The sequence below is a fragment of the Urocitellus parryii genome, chromosome 5 (assembly GCF_045843805.1).
Source record: "Urocitellus parryii isolate mUroPar1 chromosome 5, mUroPar1.hap1, whole genome shotgun sequence".
Taxonomy (NCBI): Eukaryota; Metazoa; Chordata; class Mammalia; order Rodentia; family Sciuridae; genus Urocitellus; species Urocitellus parryii.
Window position 1 is genome coordinate 161899336 of NC_135535.1, and position 22855 is coordinate 161922190.

The following is a 22855-nucleotide window of genomic DNA, read 5'->3' on the forward strand; positions in this document are numbered from 1 at the left end:
AATTCATCTGTAACATTTGAGAAATACATCTATCCAGTAGATAGATGTGTTCAGAATCAGCTGGAAAAAAGCATTTTTTTCTTTTTTGCATGTGTTTTAGGCAAGTGCTCTAGCACTGAGCTACTTGCCTAAACCAAGATGTGTTCTTTTTTTCATGTTTGTTTTACAGTTTTGGGTCAGGAGGCATTGAGTTATGGTTTCAAGCATGCTAGGCAAGTCCTCCAGCACTGAGCTACATCCTGAGCCCCATTTTTAAAAATTTCATTTTGGAATAGGGTTTCACTAAGTTGCCCAGGCTGGCCTTGAACTTTTGATAGTTCTACCTCAGCTTCCCAACTAGCTGGGATCTCAGGTTTAGGCCACCTTGCCAGGCCCCAAGAAGTAGTTTTATTAATAATTTGTTGCCTGTCCTTTTGTTACATTTATATTCGGGGGTCAGATTGTTCAGGGGTGTGTGTGTGTGTGTGTGTGTGTGTGTGTGTGTGAGAGAGAAACAGAGAGAGAGAGAGAGAGAGAGAGAGAGAAGGAGGAGGAGGAGAGGTAGACACTGAGAGGTAAACACTGAGAACTGAGAGGTAGACACTAAGCGCTCAGTGGTAGAGCGCTCGTCTTGTGCAAGAAAGATAAAACACATTATCGAGTGTTAGAATTATACATTATAATATAAAGAGTAAAAGTTGTACCACATTGGCCCGGTGTAGTGTTCTCCCTAGACAGTTTCCTAAATATAACCATAGTTAGTGGTTGGTATGTATTCTTACAGGCCTTTTAAGAACACTTGTAAATAAATACTATACATACATTTACGTGTGTGTATATATATTTATTCCCTCCCCCCCGTACTAGGGATTGAATCAAGGACCTTGTATATATATGCTAGGCAAGCCACTGAACTATATTCCCCACTTTTATATTTATTTTTAATTGTAGTTGGACACAATAAGTTTATTTTATTCATCTTTATGTGGTGCTGAAGATCGAATCCAGGTCCTTGTATATGCTAGGCAAGCGCTGTACCACTGAGCCAGAACCCCAGCCCATACCAACCTTTTTAAAAAATAAAAAAAAAATAATAATTTTTAAATTTCTGTCTCATTTACTTCAGAAGACCTGTTAACTCCTAAGATAAATAGAAAATGGGTAAATTTTGGTATATAAATTATTTTTAATGTACTATTTTATTTACTGTTTCATTCTTCAAAAATCTTTATACTGATAAAATCAAACTTGTAAAAATTATTTATATTTTATTCTTTTTTTAAATTTTTTTTTAGTTGTTGATAGATCTTTTATTTATTTATATGTGGTGTTGAGAATCGAACCCAGTGCCTCACACATGCCAGGCAAGTGCGCTACCACTGATCCAAAGCCCCAGCCTATATTTTATTCTTTTTAGATATTATAAAAATTATTTTAAGACAGAGTCTCAATAAGTTACAGGCTATCCTTGAACTTGAAATCTTGCCTCATACTCCTGAGTAGCTGGAATTACAGGCATGCGCCACCATGCCTCTCTTGTTTTATTTATACACATACTGTTTCTGTTTGATCAAAAACCGGGACCATTCTTTTAGTATTTTTTGTTTAGAAATTCTTTTAGGTATATAAGAAATAGGGGCTGGGGTTGTGGCTCAGTGGTAGAGCGCTCGCCTAAGGGCTCGCCTAGCACAGACAGGGCCCTGGGTTCTATCCTCAGCACTACATAAAAATAAATAAATTAGTTAAAGATATTGTATCTAACTACAACTAAAACATAAATATTAAAAAAAATAAAATAGATACATAAGAAATAAATGAATGCATTCTTGGAACTTTTTTTTGGTGGGGATGGGGATTACAAGGGATTGAACTCAGGGGCACTCAACCACTGAGCCACATCCCCAGCCCTATTGTGTATTTTATTTAGAGACAGGGTCTCACTGAGTTGCTTAGTGTCTTGCTAAGTTGCTGAGGTTGGCTTTGAACTTGTGATTCTCCTGCCTCAGCCTCCGGAACCACTGGGATTGCAGGCATGTGTCAGTGTGCCTGGTAGAAACTCTTTTAAAGTATTAAGTTCAGTTTAGAAATGGCCTAGTATCAGGCCCAGTGGCACATGCCTGTAATCCCAGTGGCTCAGGAGGCTGAGGCAGGCTCTTGAAAGTTTTTAATAGCAGAAAGAAAAGAAAAGAACTAAAAGAAAGTCTCACACAAATGCTCTGAGTCTCATCTATAAAATGGGAAAGATAATATATTTTTTCATAGAGCTTGTAATTAGGATTTAATGAGATGATGTATTAAATGGCCTAACACAGTGCCTAGTCAAAAAGAAAACCTAGCTAGTTATTTTGAACATGTTTCAGCTCTAGAATTTTCAGGGGATGGTGGTTTATTGGGGATCAAACCTGAGCCATGTTCCCAGTCCTTTTTATATTTTATTTTGAGACAGGGTCTTACTAATTGAGGGTCTAAATTGTGGAGGCTGGTCTAGAATTTGGATACTGCTGCCTCAGCCTCCCTAGCCACTGAAATTACAGGTGTGTGCTACCATCACCAGCTCTAGATTTTATTTTATTTATTTATTTTTTTTGTACCGGGGATTGAACCCAGGGTTGCTTAACCATGAGGCATATTCCCAATCCTTTTATAATTTATTTTGAGACAGGGTCTCCCTAAGTTACTCAGGGACTCAGCAAGTTGTTGAGGATGGCTTTGAACTTACAATCTTCCTGCCTCAGTTCCCCAGTGTACCCTGAGATTACCCACATCTGCCACTGTGCCCAGCTAGAGTTTTAAATGAATAACATTTTGGCATGTGATTGTATGGCCTGACAGTGATCTTTTGATTCTTCTCAGTTTTCTTTCAAGGCCCTATTTAAAAAAAAAAATGTGTTAAATGTTTTCATTCATAGTGTTGTGCCATAAATGTCAGTTTAATAGCAGTGTTTTTCTTTAGAATTATTTAAATTGTTTTCTACCTATTCAGTTCTATCCATTAGTTAGTTCAGTTTTTTTTCTCAGAGTGTGCCTCCATCAGTTTTGAGACCTTCACATACTGTCTGTATTAGTCATTTTCTTAGAATTTTCTTTCATATTGCCTCACTGAAGAGGTCTAACAACTAAGGGTCATAAGTAGGAAAAAAGAACATAAGAAAAGTGTTTTGGGGGATAACTGGCTACGTTTGAATTTGAACTAAATATTAAAGAAAATTAATGGTATTATTGTTTGTTCTTCAGTATGATAATGAGATTTGAAGTTATCTGGGGTTGTATCCTTATGAGTTGGGAGACACTTCCTAAAGTATTTTATGGTGGTGTGTCATGATGTTTGCTGTGTACTTTTAAATGGCTCAATAGAAACCATAACAAACGTGTGTGAGAACTGAGGATGTAGCTCAGTGGTAGAGCATTTGTCTATTGTGCATAAGGCCTGGGTTCTATCCCAAGCACCTACTCCCATAACATGTGTATAAACATCTGGGTGTGAGTATAGATAGTTAAGCCGTAGATAAAGATATGATGTAAAAGTGTGACTAATTGGTGAATCTAGGTTAAAGTATACAAGTGTTCAGTATTTCCACAAAATTTTTGTAGGGTTAAATTTTTTTTAAGATGTAAGTTTGGAAAAATAAGTGTAACTAGAATAGTCTTTAAAAAACTCAATTGCCTCTACTTCTTTACCTTAGTAGATTTGTTGAAAAAAGAGTCTATGTCGTTACTCTAAGTGGCTTTCTTTGACATAAATAGAAAGTAACTGTGAAAGTTATTATTAAAATGTTTTATTAAAATGTAGTTGGAGGTCTGGGGATGTGGCTCAAGCAGTAGCGTGCTCGCCTGGCATGCGCGGGGCTCTGGGTTCAATCCTCAACACACATAAAAATAAAAAAATAAAGATATTGTGTCCACCTAAAACTTAAAAAAATATATTAAAAATAAAATGTATTTGTAGGGTCTGGGGTTGTGGCTCAGCTGTAAAGTGCTCGCCTGGCATGTTCCAGGCCCTGGGTTCAATCCTCAGCACCATATTTAAATAAATAAAATAAAGGCATTGTGTACAACTACAACTTAAAAAAAATGTAGTTGGAGCCAAGTTTGGTGGCACATGCCTGGGATTCCAGAGGCTTAGGAGATTGCAAGAAATTGCAAGAGAATCGCAATTTCGAGGCCAGTCCCAGCAACTTAATGAGGCCCTAAGCAACTTAGTGACATCCTGTCTCAAAATAAGAAATAGAAAGGGCTGGGGATATGGCTCAGTCGGTAAGTGCCCCAGGTTCAATTAAAAAAAAAAAAAGTAGCTGGATTTTTTAGTCTGCCAAAGCCTTGAGCCTGAGACCTGCGCTCTCCAAAGAAGATTAGCAAGCATTAGGGAGATATTAAAGATATATTAGCACCAAACTGAGGCTTTCTCCTTGGAGTGTATATAAGAAAATTGAAATAGGAACAGCCTTTTCACTCTGTGATTCAGATCACCTCACATCATCTCAAGTTCCACCTAAAAGAATCTCCAGTACATTAGTGACAGAATTCCACCTCATCAAGTGATCTGATTGTAATGGGTTAGAAGGAAAATAAACTTCTATATTGAATTCTGCTTACAGAATTCTGTTTACAGTTTTTTTTTAAATCCTTCTAGTTCAGTTATCATCATCATCATCATCATCATCATCATCATCATCATCACTTGGTTGATTTGAAAACGACAGATAGATGCCTGTTTAACTGAGCAGTGTCCTGGCTTAGAGCAGATGTTAGATATTGTAGTCTAAATTATTACTGGTTTCTCACTTTGAAGTTGCTCTTGTAGTTGTGTTTTTGCTTTCTATGTGTGTGTGGGGTTCTTTCTTTTTTTCTGCCCCTGCTGCATTGTTCCTGCTGTTCTTTGGAAGGCCCTAGGACGCTTTGCCTGTTGAACAATGAAAGGATCCAGACCGTGTCTGTCTCTCATTTTGTTATCCCGATACAAGACTCAATTGAATAAAACATATTACCCATCTGGCCTGGAAATCTCAGTTGCACTCAAAATATCTTACTAACAAGTTGTTGGATCATGATATCTTGAGATTTTCTGAAAGTTCAGCTTCTTTTTAGCTGTTGCTAAGAGAGAAATTTCATTGACATGAGGGACACGAGGACATGTCTGCACACTGCCAGTTGTTTTCTAGGCATTTGGCTCTGCCGCCTTGCAGATGGTTAGACTCTGGGTGGTGGGTAAATGTGTGCTGATTATCTTATTGAATTAAGGTAACCTTTTGTCGTTCACTGAATTCTGCAGGCCAGTTGGTCAGTGAGCAGCTGCTCTGTGTGGCTTGGTTTGGGTTTTGAAGTACACAAAGACCATCTTAAAGGGTGGTCAATCTAATCCAGGTATTCAACAAAGCAATATTGAAAGCCTTCTTCCTCTTTTGACACTGTTTTCTGTTCTGTTGGAAGTAAATGAACAAAAATGTTTTTTTACTTTTTCTCAGTTAACTAAATGATTAAAATAATGGTTTATTGAGTGTTTCACTGAATACTTGTTTTTTTTTAAAACCTGCTTTAAGTTACAGAAAATATACTTTCATAATTTTGGTGTCAGAAGCATTTTAATTTTATGGCAGAGTTTGTATTTAAATATCATGGTGATTAATGGAGGGTTTTTTTGTTGTTGTTAGTTTAGTATCACAGATATTTTAGGAATTATAATCTCTTGACAAATTCTACCTGTACAATTTTTTGTTTGTAGGGTTGTTTTGTTTTAAATTTTTCACTTGTAGAAGAATTCTATCTCAATTTCTGTGATTTCAGGAGGCCTCTTTTTGAGGGCCTTATTTTTAACAACAGGGATCTTAATTGTTTTCAGTAAATTGCTAAAATTGTATGGCTCATTTCACCTATAGAATAATTTTTCTCGAATTGATCCTTTGGTTTCCTCAGAGAAAGTGATACAGCTATGAGTTGATATGCTGATTGTCAGAGAGAGATTATTTAACAGTGATTGAAGAGGAATAGCTTACTTTCTCTAGTTTGGTTATCTCTTTTGCCCTAGGGACTTTTTATTCACAGATCACTTTTTCATTTAGATTTATATGGTAGTAACGATCATGTCTACTAAGCATTTTAAAAATATACTCTGTGCTGGGCACTGGACTTGGCCTGTTTTTCTTTCAGTTTTTCTTCACAGCAACTTTATGAGGCAATCTTGTTATCTCCATCTTAGAGATGTGAAAACAGGGTGGTTTAGTAGCTCATCTAGTACCACACAGCTAAATAGTGGCTGGGCTATAACAGAGGCTAGAGCTCTTAGTCTCCAAGGCTCTTGCTCCATTCTGCCCTGCTGCTGTGTGATCGGCCTCATGACCTAACCACAGCTTCCCATTCAAGTTTAAGAGTAAACTAAAGGGCTGGGGTTTAGCTCAGTGGTGGAGTGCTTGCCTAGCACATGTGAGGCACTGGGTTCCATCCTCAGCACCACATAAAAATAAATTAAATAAAGGTTTTGTGTCCATTCTTACTTTATTAATGGTGAAAGCAATATAGCAACATCAAAGAAAAATTTTGAAGGCTGATACACTGAATTTTACAACTCTTACAAACTATTTTGTTTTTGCTTATTCCCTTCCAACTTGTTTATGTGCATGGTCTTTTATACAATCAAAGCATATACATAGCAATGCATTCAATTTTTTAAAAAGTACCATATACATTTTTATATTAATTCTTCTTATTTTCTACACTTAGATTATATTTGTCTGGTTATTTCATAATTTGTCTCCCCTAGATGGAAAAGTACCATGAAGACAGGGATTTTCTCTTTTTGCTCCCCTCTGTTGAATGAATACAAGTAGTTAACATTATTTGTTAAAATTAAGTTTTTGTTTTCTGTTAAATGCATTATGAAGAAATAATTGAGCAGATTTTCACCAAACTTGGAAGGGTTTTGGGGGGAGGGTTTGTTTGAGATGAACAGGAGACATGTGTCATATGTTTTCTGATAATGTAGCAGAGGTAATATACAGAAATTTTAAATGTGAGAACTAAATTGAGAGTCCCTAAGATAGATCTTGGTTTGCATTTTGGAGTTGAATAATATCTCACTTTGGCTTCTCATGTCTTTTTTTGGGGGGGGGGTACTGGGGAGTGAATCCAGAGGCACTCAATCACTGAGCCACATCCCCAGCTCTTTGTTGCATTTTACTTAGAGACAGGGTCTCACTGAGTGAGTTGGGGCCTTGCTAAATAAGTTGCTGAGGCTGGCTTTGAACTAGTGATCCTCCTGCCTCTTCCTCTCCAGCCACTGGGATATCAGGTGTGTGCCATCTCGCCCAGCTCCTCATGTCTTAATGTAGGATGAGTGGTAACAGGACCTCTTTATTTACTGTTGCCAGTGCGTATTCTCCCAATCAGATACCAGCTAATTTTAAATAGATCCTTTTGATCTTCTCATTTCCATTTTGTTTGTCTAAACATATATTGTCTGGAAGAGATAAATTTTAACTGCTATTTCTCTTCTGGGAAACAACTTTTTTTTTTTTTTAAATATACATTTTTTTTTTTTTTCAGTTGTAGGTGGACACAATACCTTTACTTTATGTGATGCTGAGGCTTGAACCCAGTGCTTCAGGCAAGCGCTCTACCCCTGAGTCCTAGCCTCAGCCCCTGGGAAACAACTTTTGTGAGCTCCTGAAGCAAACAAAACAATGCAAATATTTGAAGCATAGAATAAGTTATTATGCTCCATTGCTAGAGTTTGAGTAAAAGGAAAGATTGTGTACATCATACATACATACTGTAGGTATGTAAGAAAGCTGTCTGGTGTTATAAAAGTATAAGGTAATACGTAAACATACTCAGATTGAAGAAAATGGAGGGAGTCAAATTAAAAAAAAAAGTCTCTCTCACTTTTTTTTTTTTTTTTTTGTTTTGGTGGTACTGGGAATTGAACCTAGGGTTCAAGCTGCATCCTTAACCCTTTTAGTTTTATTTTGTGGCAGGATTCCAGTCAATTGTCCAGGCTGACCTTAAACTTGCAATCCTTCTGTCTTAGGCTCCCAGGTCTCTGGAATTACAGGTGTGCTCCACTGCACTCCACTCAATCTCTGACATTTTAAAAACTAGTTTTGAATTTACAGATAGAAGATCCGCTTTTGAGCTTGGAGAACAAATGGAAACTGGAGTTAGATCATCTTCCATTAGTGTCCCTTTTTATTCCTTCATGCTTTTTCCATGTTCATGTTGCTGTTGGAACCTCCTTTGTCCCTCTTGTGGGCACACCTTTTCTTCTGGACCATGTAAAGGGTTCTTTCCTTAGTCCTACCTCACACTGTTCTCATGTCATCTTGCTCATTGTAGCAGAAAGTTTGCCAACTAATCACATGCCCTGGAACCTGTGAGGAATGTTAAACCAGCAATTAGATATGTCTTCTTTCCTAGAGGTGCCAGTACATGGTTGTGTATGTTGAGCTGATGCCAGATCCACTGTGCAAAAAGAAAAGTACCACCAGTGCTAATTAGCTGGGGATACACTCCTCAAGCACCCACACGTTACATGTCCTTCATGTCCTAGCAAATTTTCACCCCTTCTTAGAAAGTCTTCTAACCTTACGTAATTTCTGAAATGCTATAGCATTATGCTCTTCATTGTCCATATTGCCTACAACTCTTATGTTCTGTTGCTCTTGACATTCTAGGCACTTATAAGTTTCTTAAGCTCATTTTTATCAACCATACTGCCTACTACTATGCTTTGTGGTTACTTGGGGCATTTAATTCAATTTTAAAAATAATCACAGACTCTTGGGTTTGAAAGGGATTGACAGGCCATGCACTGAACCTCTGTTTCTGTTGAATCCCCTCAAGTGGTTGTGTGTCCTCTGCTTCAGCTATTGCAAGGATGGGAGCCCATGTGCCTAGAAGCAGCTTCTATTGTCTTTAGGATTTGTTAGTGTATATTTGCATAGTATGCTCTGTTCTCTGTCTGGGCCCACACAGGGCTGAGCAAGAGTGAGAAGGGAACACAATGACAGGCATCTCACTTAGGTTATTGTTAGTAGAGGATTATTTACTATCTGTGTGCCATAAATTACCTCCTCCTCATATATATTGAGGAGCCTATTTTCCTTTCTTTTTTAAAAGGAATGTTACCCACTCTCTTTCTTGGAGCATCCTGTCCTCTTAGTTGGGCTAAGGAATAGGCAGTTCCTTTACTGAACATTTGAGGAAACTGAGTCCCAGAGTCAGTTAGGGCCAAACAGGTGGGAATCATATCCTGCCTTTTGACTCCAGAGCCAGGCCTCCTTGTATAAACTCTGTAGGTCTTCTTTTTCAAGAAGGGTTTGAAGTTGAAGATGTCTGTCTTTCTAGTATGCTAAACTGTGTTGTTGTTACTCCTTTGGGTCCCTTTTGTAGTACTTCTCTCAGGGTGAGTGTTAATGCTGCTGCATCCTAGGTGCGACCACACATTATTGTCCTGTGTAGAAGTGGTTTTACTGATTTACCCCTATTAGTGTGGATGCTCCACAGTGAAGTCATTGGTAGGGCCACTTTTTCCCCCCCTAGCAGGTTATTTATTCATTCACTCATTCCAAAATATTTATTGAGTTTCCACTCTGAGCCAAGTGCTTTCATGGAATTTACATTGTTGGAGGTGGGTAATGACAACCGACATGGTAATTCCAGACTGTGATAAGTGACATGAAGGAAATCAAAAGTGAAGCAAGAGAGGAGTGTGGCTGTACAGTCCATAGAAGGCTGGCTTAGTTCCTCAAGCCCTGAGGCACTAAGCCAGCCTTCTATGGACTGAGACCTCTGAAAGTGTGGGCACCAAAATATTTTTCCTTCTCAAATTGTTCTTGTCAGGTCTTTTGGTCTCAGCAGCAAAAAAGCTGACTGAAACAGTATACGTGTACAGCCACTGTAGGTGGCTGTGTTGGAGGAAAGCAGCTGGGAATATGTACCCAGGAAGGGGAAAGCAGGAGGGAGAGGGAGAGAGGAGTGTGAAGGAGAGAAAATGCAAAGGTGTCAAATTGTTAAGAGCATGTGGATGTTGTAATATCCCTGCAACTTTTTTTTTTACCTGTTTTAAACTATTTTTCAAAATAAAACCCTTTTTTTTTTAAAACATCTTGAGGGGCTGGGGGTGTTTTCAGTGGTAGATTATTTGCCTACCATGTGCAAGACCCTGGGTTTTATCTCTAGCTCTGCTAAAGAGAGGAGCTATAGAGGGGCAAGAGAGGGAGGACAGGTCTGAAGGTGGCTTTTGGGATAATGAAAATGTGAATGGATGGATGGAACTGTTAGTTGGGATGGAGAGAACAGATCTGAAATATGTTTTGGAGGTGGAACTAATGGAAGTTGCTGATGGATTGGATGAGGTGCCTGGGGATAGGAAGTGGTAGATATTGCCCTCTTGGTATTCCTAATGGTTGCAGGCTAAATTCAATAGAATCATCTCACCAAGTTGTTCTTATCCTCACTCTTTTCTGCTTCATCCAGCCACTCTATGAATAGTTAAGCAGATATTTATTTCACAGATGAGGTGAGACTCATGGAATTGACTCCTTCAAAGTTATCAGGTGTAAACAGAAATTTCACCCTCTCTGTCTTTTAAAAATTTATTTATTTATTTATTTTTGTAGTTATAGATGGACAGAATGGCTTTATTTGTTTATTTTTATGTGGTGCTGAGGATGGAACCCAGTGCCTCACACATGCTAGGCAAGCGCTCTGCCATTGGGCTATAACCCCAGCCCAGAAATTTCACTGTTTACCCAGAATCTCCACATGTGGGCATGAAATCTGTTCTTCAAACTGACTTGTCTCCCATTAATTGTGAAATCAATATAGTAGGTTTCTACCAACATTAAATAGACCGAGAGAAACAGAATAAAAAATATCAGAGCATGCCTTGTATAAAAAGGATAAGTCATGTTTTCTGTGTGTGGTATTCGGGATTGAATACCACAGGGCCTTGTGCATGTTAGGCAGGTGCTCTACCATAGAGCCATGTCTCCAGCCCTTTCCATTTATCTTTTTATTGTTATTGGAGTCTCACTAAGTTGCCAAATGAAATTGGTCTTGAACTTGGGATCCTTCTGCTTCACCTTCCCAAATTGCTCCCACACATTTTTCTAAAATATGAATTTTAATTTTTTTTTAAGAATTTAAACTTTATTTTACTTATTTGTTTGTATGTGGTTCAGAGGATCTAACCCATTGTCTTACCTATGCTAGGGGAGTGCTCTGCCACTGAGGTATAACCCCATCCCCCTATTTTAATTTTTTAAAAAAGTTTTTATTTGATAAATTGGGGATGATAGTACTTATTTCACAGAGTGAAATGCTGAATAAATTAAATAAATTAATAAACACAGTGCTTTGAACATTCCTGGTGCAAAATAAGAGCTTGTTATTTGTGATGGTGGTGGCTATCATGAGACATCAATTCAGGTTAAAGTGTGGATTTCAGATTAGTATAAAAGTAAATAATAGCAGTACTAGCTGTCATCTGTATGTGTTATGTGACAATCAATTTTGTTTAGCTAGTTCTCCTGAGTAGCATATTAAAGCAATCTTGAACAGGGAGGGGACCTTGTTACTAGATTACTGTTAAATGGTGATTTCAAGTGACCCTAAAAATCAGTGTAATGGAAAATTGTCTTCCTTTTTTCAAGCATTTAATTTGCTGTTTCTTGATCACATATCATCCTTCCTTACTTTCAATGTCAAGGGGAGATAATAATTTTTACTATCGTGCTGCATCTTCACACAAATTATCATCTGAAAGACCTTCTTAGATTTGACAAATGAAATCTTTTTTCTTTCCCAGGAGGAGCTTGTTAAACCAATAAAGTTCAAAATTCACGTTCTCATTTCTTTCTAGTAGTGTGTACCATTTTATTCATCTTGAATAAACATATAACCTCAAGCATCCGACAAGTCAAATAGATTCCTTTTTAATTAGTGGCTCTATATACAGAATTCTATCATCATGAAATTTATAAATCAAAAAGGGAACAAATATTTATACTTGCAGCTTCATGTTAACATTGCACACTGTTTGAAGAGCTCTGAAAATGTAAATGACCCCCCACCACCTTTTTTTCCTACCAGGGGAAATAGATTTCAACTTTCTTGGAGCACATCTGCTCTTTTACCCAGGGAATATGGAAGATACATGTAAATGTTCTTTCGTTGTGACTAGCATTACTTTTTTTTTTAAATACAAAGTTTTGCTTCAAAAGGTAATCTTCACTTTTCTTGTTGCTTTTTGTATTACTGTTTCTAAGGCATCTTCATGTACTAAAGCAAAATTTTATCAGGGGATTTAATGCTTTGGTAATTATCATACAGAATTATTTCTCAATTTAAGTAGATCTTTTATCACAAGGCAAAATCAAGCCAACCACAAGGATTTCAGGGAACAAAATAAGAGCTGAGGTTTTGTGTCAATGTAGGCAGTCTTAGTAATTGACAAAAGAAGACTTAAAATGTTTAAATATGCAATGATTTATTTTTATTTATTTATTTATTTTTTTAAGAGAGAGTGAGAGAGGAGAGAGAGAGAGAGAATTTTTAATATTTTATTTTTTTTTTAGTTCTCGGCGGACACAACATCTTTGTTGGTATGTGGTGCTGGGGATCGAACCCGGGCCGCACGCATGCCAGGCGAGCGCGCTACTGCTGAGCCACATCTCCAGCCCCAATATGCAATGATTTAAAAATCCCAATTAATGCTATAAAGTTTGTTAGAATGTAATGAAATAATTTAGAAAAAGGGGCCAACCAATTTTGCCAAAATTTGGAGTTTTATATTTTTTTCAAAACTTTATTGCAGTTTTGATGCTACAGAAAGTACCTCTGCTTAATTTCAGCTTTGTGGATGATTGTTACACTATGCCTGTATTAAAAAAAATGATTTTAGGTTACTTAGGTTATTAAAATATGTTTAATAGGTTAATATTTTTTCAAAGCCTCAAAAATAATTAAGATGAAGAACAGATAAACCGTATGTTTAGAATGAATAATTTATTGGTAAACATCCTGGGAAGCTAAGGTGAAAAGAAAAAAAATGTTGGCTTATAAAATGCTCATTGTCAGATAAGGAAGCCTAGAAGTTAAAGAGAAAATTTTTTTCTTTTTTTCTTCTGAATATAGGGATGATTAATTTGGATTCCTGTATAATCATCAGTGAGTAATAATCTTGGCAATCTTTGCTCCTAGTATGCTTCTTCCTCCTCCATAAAGGGAAATACCAGATTGTAAAAATAATGATACTGGCTGTACAAAAAGAGAAAATTCAAACAAATCAGAAATACATTTGTTGAAATGAGGTCCTCCTGAATGATACTAAACCCCCATCCAAGTAGAAGTTTCTCTTTTCTCAGGTCTCCCAAAGGGACAACATCAAATCACAGCTCAGTGAAAATATTTTTGTAAGGAGCTATGATAATTGAGTTCAGCAAACATTTATTGGGCACTTGAGATTTTCCATGGTAGCGATACAGCATTGAGTATGATGTTATTCATGCCTTAAGAAATTCAGAGACCAATGAGGTTCACTCATTCAGTTGGTGACTCATCAAATAATTCATGCTCATTCATTTGTTAGTACTAGGCCTGGGGTGTAACTTGGTGGTAGAATGTGTGCTTAGCACATGTGAGGCCCTCCATTCAATCCCCAATACCAAAAAATTAGAAAAAAAAATCAACAGAGTACTTTCTGTGGATTGTGATACACAGTGGTCAACTGGAGATACTCTAGTGGGTACCTCTCTAACCACACAACTAATGCTGATATGGTAGGCTAAGGGCTTGATATGAACAAAGTACCTTGGGAACACAGAGAAGGAGAAATTTGTTTTCTGGGAAAGCTTTGAAGAGGAAGGTAACTTTTATGGTGAGATTTAAAGTTAGAGATCAGCTGAGAGTGGGGAAGGCTTTCCATGTAGAGGGAATAGCAAGCTCAGAGGATGGGAGGTTATGATCCAGGATGCATGTTTGGGCAATAATAAGTAATGTTTAGCCAAGTGTATATGATTCAGGGCAGAGGAAATTGAATGGAAAATGAAGCTAGTAAAGATGGTAGAGTTGTATCCAGTGAGGGAATTTGGCATTATTTGGTAGATGGGCTTTTAAGCTGGGAAGGAAAGTGATTTAGATAACCTACCAGGTGGATGTGTGAAATGCTGATTATGGAGGAGGGTCATTAGAGGCCATGTGCTAAGGGAGGTAGGAAAGAACTGGGGTCTGAGGTATAGGGTGGTGACTGGGTTGAGAGGACAGACTGATACAGTCTCCAAGTTGTATGGGGTGAAGGATGATGTTTGCAGAAGACAGACCCCTGGAATACTGTTGATATTGGATTCAGCACAGAAAGAGGGCCAGTTCTTCATATGCTAATTAGCTATTCTGAGCAGTTCTATCTCTCATTTTGTTCCCATTAGTAATAATGGTACTAGTAAATACCTTAAGGGACAATATATTTCTATATACAAGATACCTTACTACCTAATACTAAAAAATCTTAAGTCTCTAAGAGTAGAACCTCTTCACAGCAAAATCAGACTTGTTTAAACCTCTGTTGTTGTTTTTGTATTTTAAAGGAGTCAGGATGAAGTTGTATGTGCTGCTGGGTGAGTTCCCTTTCATCTTCTCTTTAGTTAGGCAAAATGGTGCATTGTGAAGCTACTCAATCCATTCCCCTGAATGTCTATCTAGTAGGTCTGTTTTTTGAGTATAGACGACAAACCATTAATTTTGCAGCTTTAAAAAGTTATGTAGTCATGCTCAGCAGACACCTCTGTCTCACACCTGACCCAAGCGTTATCTATCCTTGAACTTCATTTGTTCATTTATTTAAAAAAGGAAACAAATACATGCCTTCTATAAACAAGTGAGAACAATGTACTTTTTTTTTTTTTTTAAAGAGAGAGGGAGAGAGAGGGAGGGAGAGAGAGAATTTTTTTAAATTTATTTTTTAGTATTTAGCGGATACAACATCTTTGTTTGTATGTGGTGCTGAGGATCGAACCCGGGCCGCGTGCTTGCCAGGCGAGCGCACTACCGCTTGAGCCACATCCCCAGCCCACAATGTACTCTTTAAAAAAAATTTTTTTTAGTTGTAGATGGACACAATACCTTTATTTTATTTCTTTTGTATGTGGTGCTGAGGATCAAAACCAGTGCCTCAATGTTCAAGTGGTAGAGGCAAGCGCTCTGAGCACTGAGCTATAACCCCAGCCCTGAGAGCAATGTACTCTTTTTGTACTCTTTTTTTAAAAAATTTTTTTATTATGGTTTCTTTGTTGATTCATAAGTTATTTTTTAATTTTATGTGGTGCTGAGGATCGAACCCAGCACCTCGTGTGTGTTAGGTGAATGCTCTACCCCTGAGCCCCAACCCTAGCCCCAGTAATGTACTCTTTTAAGCATGCTTTCTTTTAAACTGAGTGGCCTGCTGGCTCTTTCTTAGGAGGCCTTACAGATGTGTAAGTTATGGATATGTTCAACTCAAATTATAGAGACCACTACTGATGGAATATTAAATAGGTAGGGATTCTTTGTCTCTTGTAGTCAGTAGCTAAGGGTAAGTGTTTTCCAAGGCTGGTACAGCCAGCTGCCTGTGGTGCCACAACTTTCTGCTTCACCAGGCTTAGTATAGAGGCCTCCCTCATACTTGTCTCATCCTCAGAAAATAGCTTCTTCATATGTAGGCTCTGCCTCTTTGTTCCCATGGGTAAAAGGGCAAAAGGGCCAAGGGTAACAGCAAAAGGTTTCCTTTTCATTCAGGAAATGAGGCACTCCCAGGGGCTTTGCTTATATTTCTTTAGCTTGTCACATGGCTGTCACTAGCTGCAAGTTTTTCAGGAAGTCAGGAATTTAGCTTTCCAGTCTCTTTGGTTAGAAGGAAAATGTGGTGGGAATAGGTTTGCATCAAACCACACATTTGTTACGGCAACATTATCTTGGTATAGTCATCAAATTTGGGATCTTATCCAGGGTGATCAACCCACCCTGTTTGAGGGGCTTCCTGGAAAGCAAGACTTTCAGTGCTGTAACCTAGAGAGTCCCAAGAAAACCGGAATGGTTGGTCATTCTAGTCTTTCCTCATATCCTTTGTGCTTCAAAAATATGAAAGTAAATTATCTCTTTTGAGTATGGAGCTACCTTGACTTGGCTTAAGAAATACTGAAAGGGTTAGGGATATGGCTCAGTTGATAGAGTGCTTGCCTTGCATGCACAAGGCCCTGGGTTCAATCCCCAGCACCAAAAAAGACTGAAAACAGGAGAGTGAGGCAGAAGCACTGCAAATTTGAAGCCAGCCTGGGCAACCAAGTGAGATAAAAAATTTTAAAAAGGCCAGGGATGTAGCTCAGTAGGAGAGTGCTTGCCTAGCCTACCTGAGGCCCTGAGTTCTATTTCTAGTATCACCAAAAAAAAAAAAAAAAAAAAAAAAAGTGAAAAGCCAGACACAGTGGACAAGTTAGCAAGACTCTGTCTCAAAGAGGGGAAAAAAAAAAAGATTGAGAATGAGAATGTTGGGAAAGGAAGGTAGTTCCATGGTAGAGTGCCCCTAGGTCCAATCCCCAGTATAAAAAAAAAAAAAAAGTGAAAAGCAGTTTTAACAATTTATAAAGACAGATAAGTGCTGCTGGAGCAGAAGAGCAGCTCTAAGGGAGTTACTTAGTGCATGTGAGATTTTGACAAGAGATCCTAGGGGTGCTTTGTTATCTAACTTCAGGAGCTGTATTCACATTGCCAACAGCCTTAGATTAACTCTGTATGCTAATGCTGCTCAGAGCAGCCTTTCTAAGGGGACCCAGCTCATTTTCCTAGTTCTGCTAAGGAAGCTTCTCCACCAGACCTTGCAGCTTTTCCTTCTTACCTTTTTCTAGCCTTTGTTTCTGACTAGGCTTCCTTTCCGATGGAGAGCCTTTGGATGTGTGATCATCTTCAGCCAAGTCCTTTTATTGTTGTTATTGAGGTATAAATCACATCATAAAATTTACCTCTTTTTTTTTTTTTAAAGAGAAAGGTAGGGGGAGAGAATGAGAACTTTTTTAATATTTATTTTTTATTTTTCGGTAGATACAACATCTTTATTTTATTTTTATGTGGTGCTGAGGATCAAACCCAGCGCCTTGCGCATGCCAGGCAAGCGCGCTACTGCTTGAGCCACATCCCCAGCCCATAAAACTTACCTCTTAAAGTGTACATCTTATTGAGTTTTAGTATATCCTCAAAGTCTTGTAACCTTCAACATTATCTAATTCCAGAACATTTTCATTACTACAAAATGAAAGCCTGTTCTCATTAGTAGTCACTGCCTATTCCCTGCTTTCCTCAGCCCCTGGCAACCACTAATCCACTTTCTGTCTCTTTGATATGCCTATTTTATATATTCCAAGTAAATGGAATCATATATATATATATATATATATATATATATATATATAGTCTTGATTGCATAATATATTGCATAATATATTTAAGTTAATCAAAGTTGTAGCAAGTATCAGTACTTAATTCATTTTTCTTTTTAAAAATTTGTTCTTTTTTGGATATTATGTTGTTAGCCATCTAACTTCATTCCTTTTCATTGCCAAATAATATTTCTTTGTATGGTTATGCCACATTTTTGTCTTCATTCATGAGTTGATAGATGTTTGCCTTGTTTGTTTCCAGGCTAGTGTACAAGTTTTTGTGTGAACAACTGTTTTCATTTCTCCCGGGTGTGTCTACCTTAGAGTGGAATTTCTGCCCCCGGCCTGCATATCCTTCAGGGATGGCTGTTCTGCTGCTCTGAGTCTCCTATCTTTGCTTTTGGCCAGCTTCAGACACCCCATGCCTTCTATGCTCTGCCTTCTTTCTGCATCAAAACACAAAAATCTGATGTTAATCACTGATACTTTTGGCTGATTATACTGAAAATTATTATATGTTATCTTTTGCAGAATTTACTTGTTGAACACTGTTGTGAACATGCTTCTAGGTTACACACTGTTAGGAGTGGAATTCCAGACAGAAGAAACTGTCACACCAGGCTGCTTTCTGAGGTCGAAAGCAACCTTAAAATAGATCCTGGGGTGACATGGGATGAGGGGATCAGATCAGAAGGATACTTCTCTTCCCCTGCTCTTCCCCCTAAAGCTGAAACTCAGTACTGGATGTGTCTACTGGGGCTGCAGAACTCCAATCTTTCTTTTCAAATTCTTAGTCGCTTCTTCAGGTTTAACCCTGTTCTCCCCATTTCCCTTTTTGAACAGATTCCTCCTACCATTAATATTAATGGAGCTCATTGTCTCTTTTTCTTAATCTTATCCTAAAACTGTCTGATGCATATTTTTTGCATCTTTAACTTTTAGTTAATATTTAACATTTATTTAATTCTGCAGCCATCTTCTTATCTGATACCCTGGAACTCATCCCTGTGCCTCTCAATTCTACCCTCTGATAATTGAGTTTTGTTAAAAAAAAATAAGAAGTGTGACATTCAAATATATTCTCTTATTAGGGAAGGTATTACTTTATGTGAGGCTAATGCTGTGCATCTGTAACAAGTTGTTCCACCTTGTGAATACTAATGTAATTTAGAAAGAAGCTTTTCTTTGTTAAAGACTTTTTTTTAAAACATGGACCACATATTTCCAGAGCTATTTCATAGTAATTTGTGGTTTGTTAGATATGTCAATAGAGATGCTGTGTCTAGCATGCCGGGATTCTGTTAGGTAAACATTTTGTGAGATTGCTTACTTTAAAAAATTATCTTTGTTTTAAACGTTAATTTCTTCCCTTAGTATATCAGCAAAGAAATTCTTTAGGATTTAAGAGACCTGACAAATTCTTCTTTGCCTTTTAGAAAGTTCTTTTCTAAGGCTTGATGTTAATGTTAATGCTTGTTTGGGCCACAAACTTTCTTCTGAATTTTGAAAAGTCTGTATCAGAGTTAGTAATATGCTTATAATACATATTTGATGACCATGTGGGTTTTCTTTATTAAAAACAGCTAAATAAAAATTTCAGTGATTTGTCAGTTTGCATGAGCATGTATTCCTAATCATTTGTAGGTTATTGCGAAAGTGACTCATGCACGGTTTTCTCTTGTGTTCCTGGGTATTTACAAAGAAATTACCAACAATTGGCAATGGAATTAGACTAATACATGTGTAAAAACTGAAGAGAAAGCATGTTCCTCCTTTGTTCTTTTCTTTCGGTGATGAAGTTTTTACCACTTAAATATTTTTGGTAAAGTCAGGGTCAGAATCTGAAACCCCATGTTGTATGTTTTCTCTTATATATGGAAATTAGAGAGGAAAAAGGTGTGGGGGATCTAATGAAAACAGAAGGAAGACCAACAGAATAGAGGAAGGAGAGAGGGGGAAGAAGTGGTGGTACTAGGGAATGAAATGGACCCAATTATATTGTTATATTGTGTGTAGGTAGACTTATATAACAATGAATTCCAGTATTTTGTATAATTATGCTCCAATAAAAAAGAGAGAGAGAGAGAAAGAGAGAGAAAGTATCTTGAGTACCTACTATAGTTGTACCTGCCCTTATTTGAGGATTTCCTGTTTTGTCATAGAACATGCATGCTCTAAAAGGAGAAAATAATATTTGGTTTCAGGATGACAAACAACTGTTCAAAGGTAATTGTGTCTAGTGTAAAATAATTATCATTTTAGTATTTTAAGATGGTTTGAAGGGGAGAGGGTGAAATGATAAAGTTAACATCACTGAGGCTGCCCCCAACATCTTCTATTGCCCTTCTGGCAGTGAAATAATAGTGACTTTGTTATTTTGTCTTCTGTCCTCAAGCCTGCTCTTCTGCCTATTATTATCTAGTTCTGATTTTTTTAAATTATACATTTATTAACCCTCTCATTGTTTGAGGCACTGAAGTTTTGCTTCCTGGGACTTTGAGTCTCAATGTTCCTAGAAGTCTATAAAAAGAATAGAAAATCGTTTTTTCTAACTTTCTTATGTATATATTTTCTTTGTTTAGGAACAGATAAAATGTTGGTATTTAATGAGAGAAAGATATACACCTTACATAGATCTTACTTGTTCTACTTTATATTCTCATTTAACATGTTCATGGCCACCTTCTGCTTAACATCCACTCTGGATTTTTTTTTTTTCACAGTTTTCCTTAGATTTAATTTAAAAGTCAGTGACATCAAAATATCTCCTTAAATTTGATGAATGTGTCCTTTTAGCCTCACCTCATGTCTCCCTTTATGCACCTCCAATTCTTCAGCATTTGGGATACAATTACTGACCCTGTGTCTGCTCCATCCACTCATTGCCTGAATCCCTACTACCAAGCATCTGTCTGCTACAGCGGTTCCTACTCGGGCCCTCAGCATCCTTTGGTACCATTGGTGCCTTTGCTTCTTGAATTTTTGTTTTTTGGGGGCTGGGGATATAGCTCAGTTGGTAGAGTGCTTGCCTCGCATGCACAAGGTCCTGGGTTCAATCCCCAGTACCGCATGTATACAAAAAAGTCCCAGTTCCACTTAGTAGCTACATAACTTTGTCAGCAGAGGAGAAAAACAAAAAAACAAAAATCCACTCTGGATTCTTTAGACAATTTAGGTATATTCGGGCTGGGGTTGTGGCCAGTGGCAGAGCACCACTTGTCTAGCATATGTGAGACACTGGGTTCGGTTCTCAGCACCAAGTAGCAATAAATAAAATAAAGGTCCATTGACAACTAAAAAAAATATTTTAAAAAATTTAGGTGTTTTGGTTTTGTAGGTATACTGTTTGAAATCCTTGGGTTGAAATTTTTCTAGGTGTTTGCATACTCTACTTAGCCTAGGACTTTAAGGGTTATATAAAGATTACTGTGACAATTAGCAAGTGACCATTAACTAGAAATTTTATCTGTCAGGAGGCAAGGATTCATACAGCTCCAACAATCCATTGTCCTCTGCAAAGCATATTAATTTTGGCAGCTAGAGATAGATGGACTTAAGCTGAATTCAAATTTTTCATTTCGATGAGACAAATCTATTATTATAAACACTATATTCATCCGTGGGCTTGTTTCTTTCTTTTTTTTTTTTTTTAGTTGAAAGAGCATTATATTTTTAAATTTAATTATGGCACTTTGATGATCTGATACTTAGTAGTAGTTGGTTACAAGTAAGGATTCTTTACTTGAGATTTGTAATGCATCTAGAACAGTGTTGTCTAAAAAAACTTTACAATGATGATAGAAATCTTCTGTGTCTGCACTGTTCAGTAGGGTAATCATCAGCCTTATTGAACTAATGAGACTGAGAAATTAAAATTTTAATTTTCTTTAAAATATGTATTTAAATGGATAATATTGTTATTAGACTTAAGGAAAGACTTTAAAAAGATGCAAGTTTATCAAATGCATGAGAATTGAACTTTGAGGATAAGAATTTATATATATAAAATTTTGAATTCAGCAGTGCTCTACCATTGAACCACATCCCCAGCCCTTTTAATTTTTTTATTTTGAGATGGGTCTTACCAAGTTACCCAGGCTGGTCTCAAACCTCTGATCTTCCTACCTCAGCTTCCAGAGTCAGGGGATTACAGTTGTGCGCCACTGTGTCTGACTCTGAGGGAGTGCTTTCTAGAACTCAGAATGCCAAGGGGGATCTTACCAGGTCTTGTTAGGATTTGGCTTCAGTACTTTGCAGGTTGATGGGAGTATAATAGCTCAAGATGGAGCTGTTTATATTAGGAGAACACTGAAGTTGCATAGCAGCACTGACATCAAGATGAATTTGGGGTGAAAGGTTGAAGTGGATTCAGGATTTTCCTAGGTGTGCCCTGGTAACAGCTCTGCCGAATTCCATATCTGTTTGAATAGGCCTCTCAGATCGTAACTGCCCTGGGAGTTGGACTTTTCCAAGAAAGACTCTAGGAAGCTAGAGTTAGAGGTACCCAGACATGGAGCCTTAACCCAGCCCATTAGGGGAGGAGAAGTTGTTGAAAATGCTGAGTTTGACTCATCAACCAGGAATATCTAATGTATGTAAAGGTTTCCTTAAATAGAAGTATAGAAATTATTATGTAAGGTAGAGTATTTTAAAGTTGCAACAAGTGAGCTGGGGTTGTGGCTAGAGGTAGAGTGCTTGTGCAGCATGCGTGAGGCTCTGGGTTTGATCCTCAGCACCACATAAAAATAAAACAAAGGTATTGTGTCCACCTACAACCAAAAAATAAACATTTAAAAAAAAAAAGTTGGGCTGGGGTTGTGGCTCAATGGTTGAGCCCTCGCCTAGCATGCGTGAGGCCCTGGGTTCGATCCTCAACACCATATAAAATAAATAAATAAATACAATAAAAGTATAAAAAAGGTTTAAAAAATTGATCTTATTTTTTTTTTAAAGTTACAACAAGTATCCAGCTTTACCCTGACCCCAAATCTGTCAGGACCCCACCTGAGCTCTGTTATAGTTGGCTATGTTCTCTTAGTTGGAAATCCAGGGGCAAAGGAAAAACCATAGAATAACAGGCTGCATCTCTTCCTAGTCTGTGCTGTCATCTTCCTTGACCATCAAATGCTATGTTCTTGATAGCATGGGGTGGGTGTTTCCACCAGTTTCTGACCATCCACAACTTGGTGTCTTCCACTCGTCCAGGAACCAGAGCCCACTTACCACTTCCTTGAGTCAGAGAACTTGGAACCTAACTGTCCTGGGCCTTCTTTCTGGCAGTTGGGTGAGTCCTGATGGCCTCATGTGGGAAACTCTTAAAACACGGGGAGCATAGGTTATAGTATATTTTGTAAGGGAGGATGTGTGAGCAGCATGGAGATGCCCGTGGTGCAGATTTGGAGGGCGATGAGCCATTTTCTCCCTGGTTCCCTGGGGATGGAGGCTGTCTCACATGAACTGCCTTGGCTGTTGAACCTGTC

General features: G+C 37.7%; 1 protein-coding gene and 1 non-coding gene across 4 annotated transcripts in view; both read left to right on the forward strand.

Moving 5' to 3' along the window:
* Window positions 1-22855, forward strand: part of Kat6b (lysine acetyltransferase 6B) — a 185232-nt gene that overhangs the window by 38015 nt on the left and 124362 nt on the right. The window lies entirely within an intron of this gene.
* On the forward strand, window positions 20373-20446 carry Trnaa-cgc (transfer RNA alanine (anticodon CGC)). Its single transcript has one exon. It is a non-coding gene; the product is annotated as a tRNA-Ala (tRNA).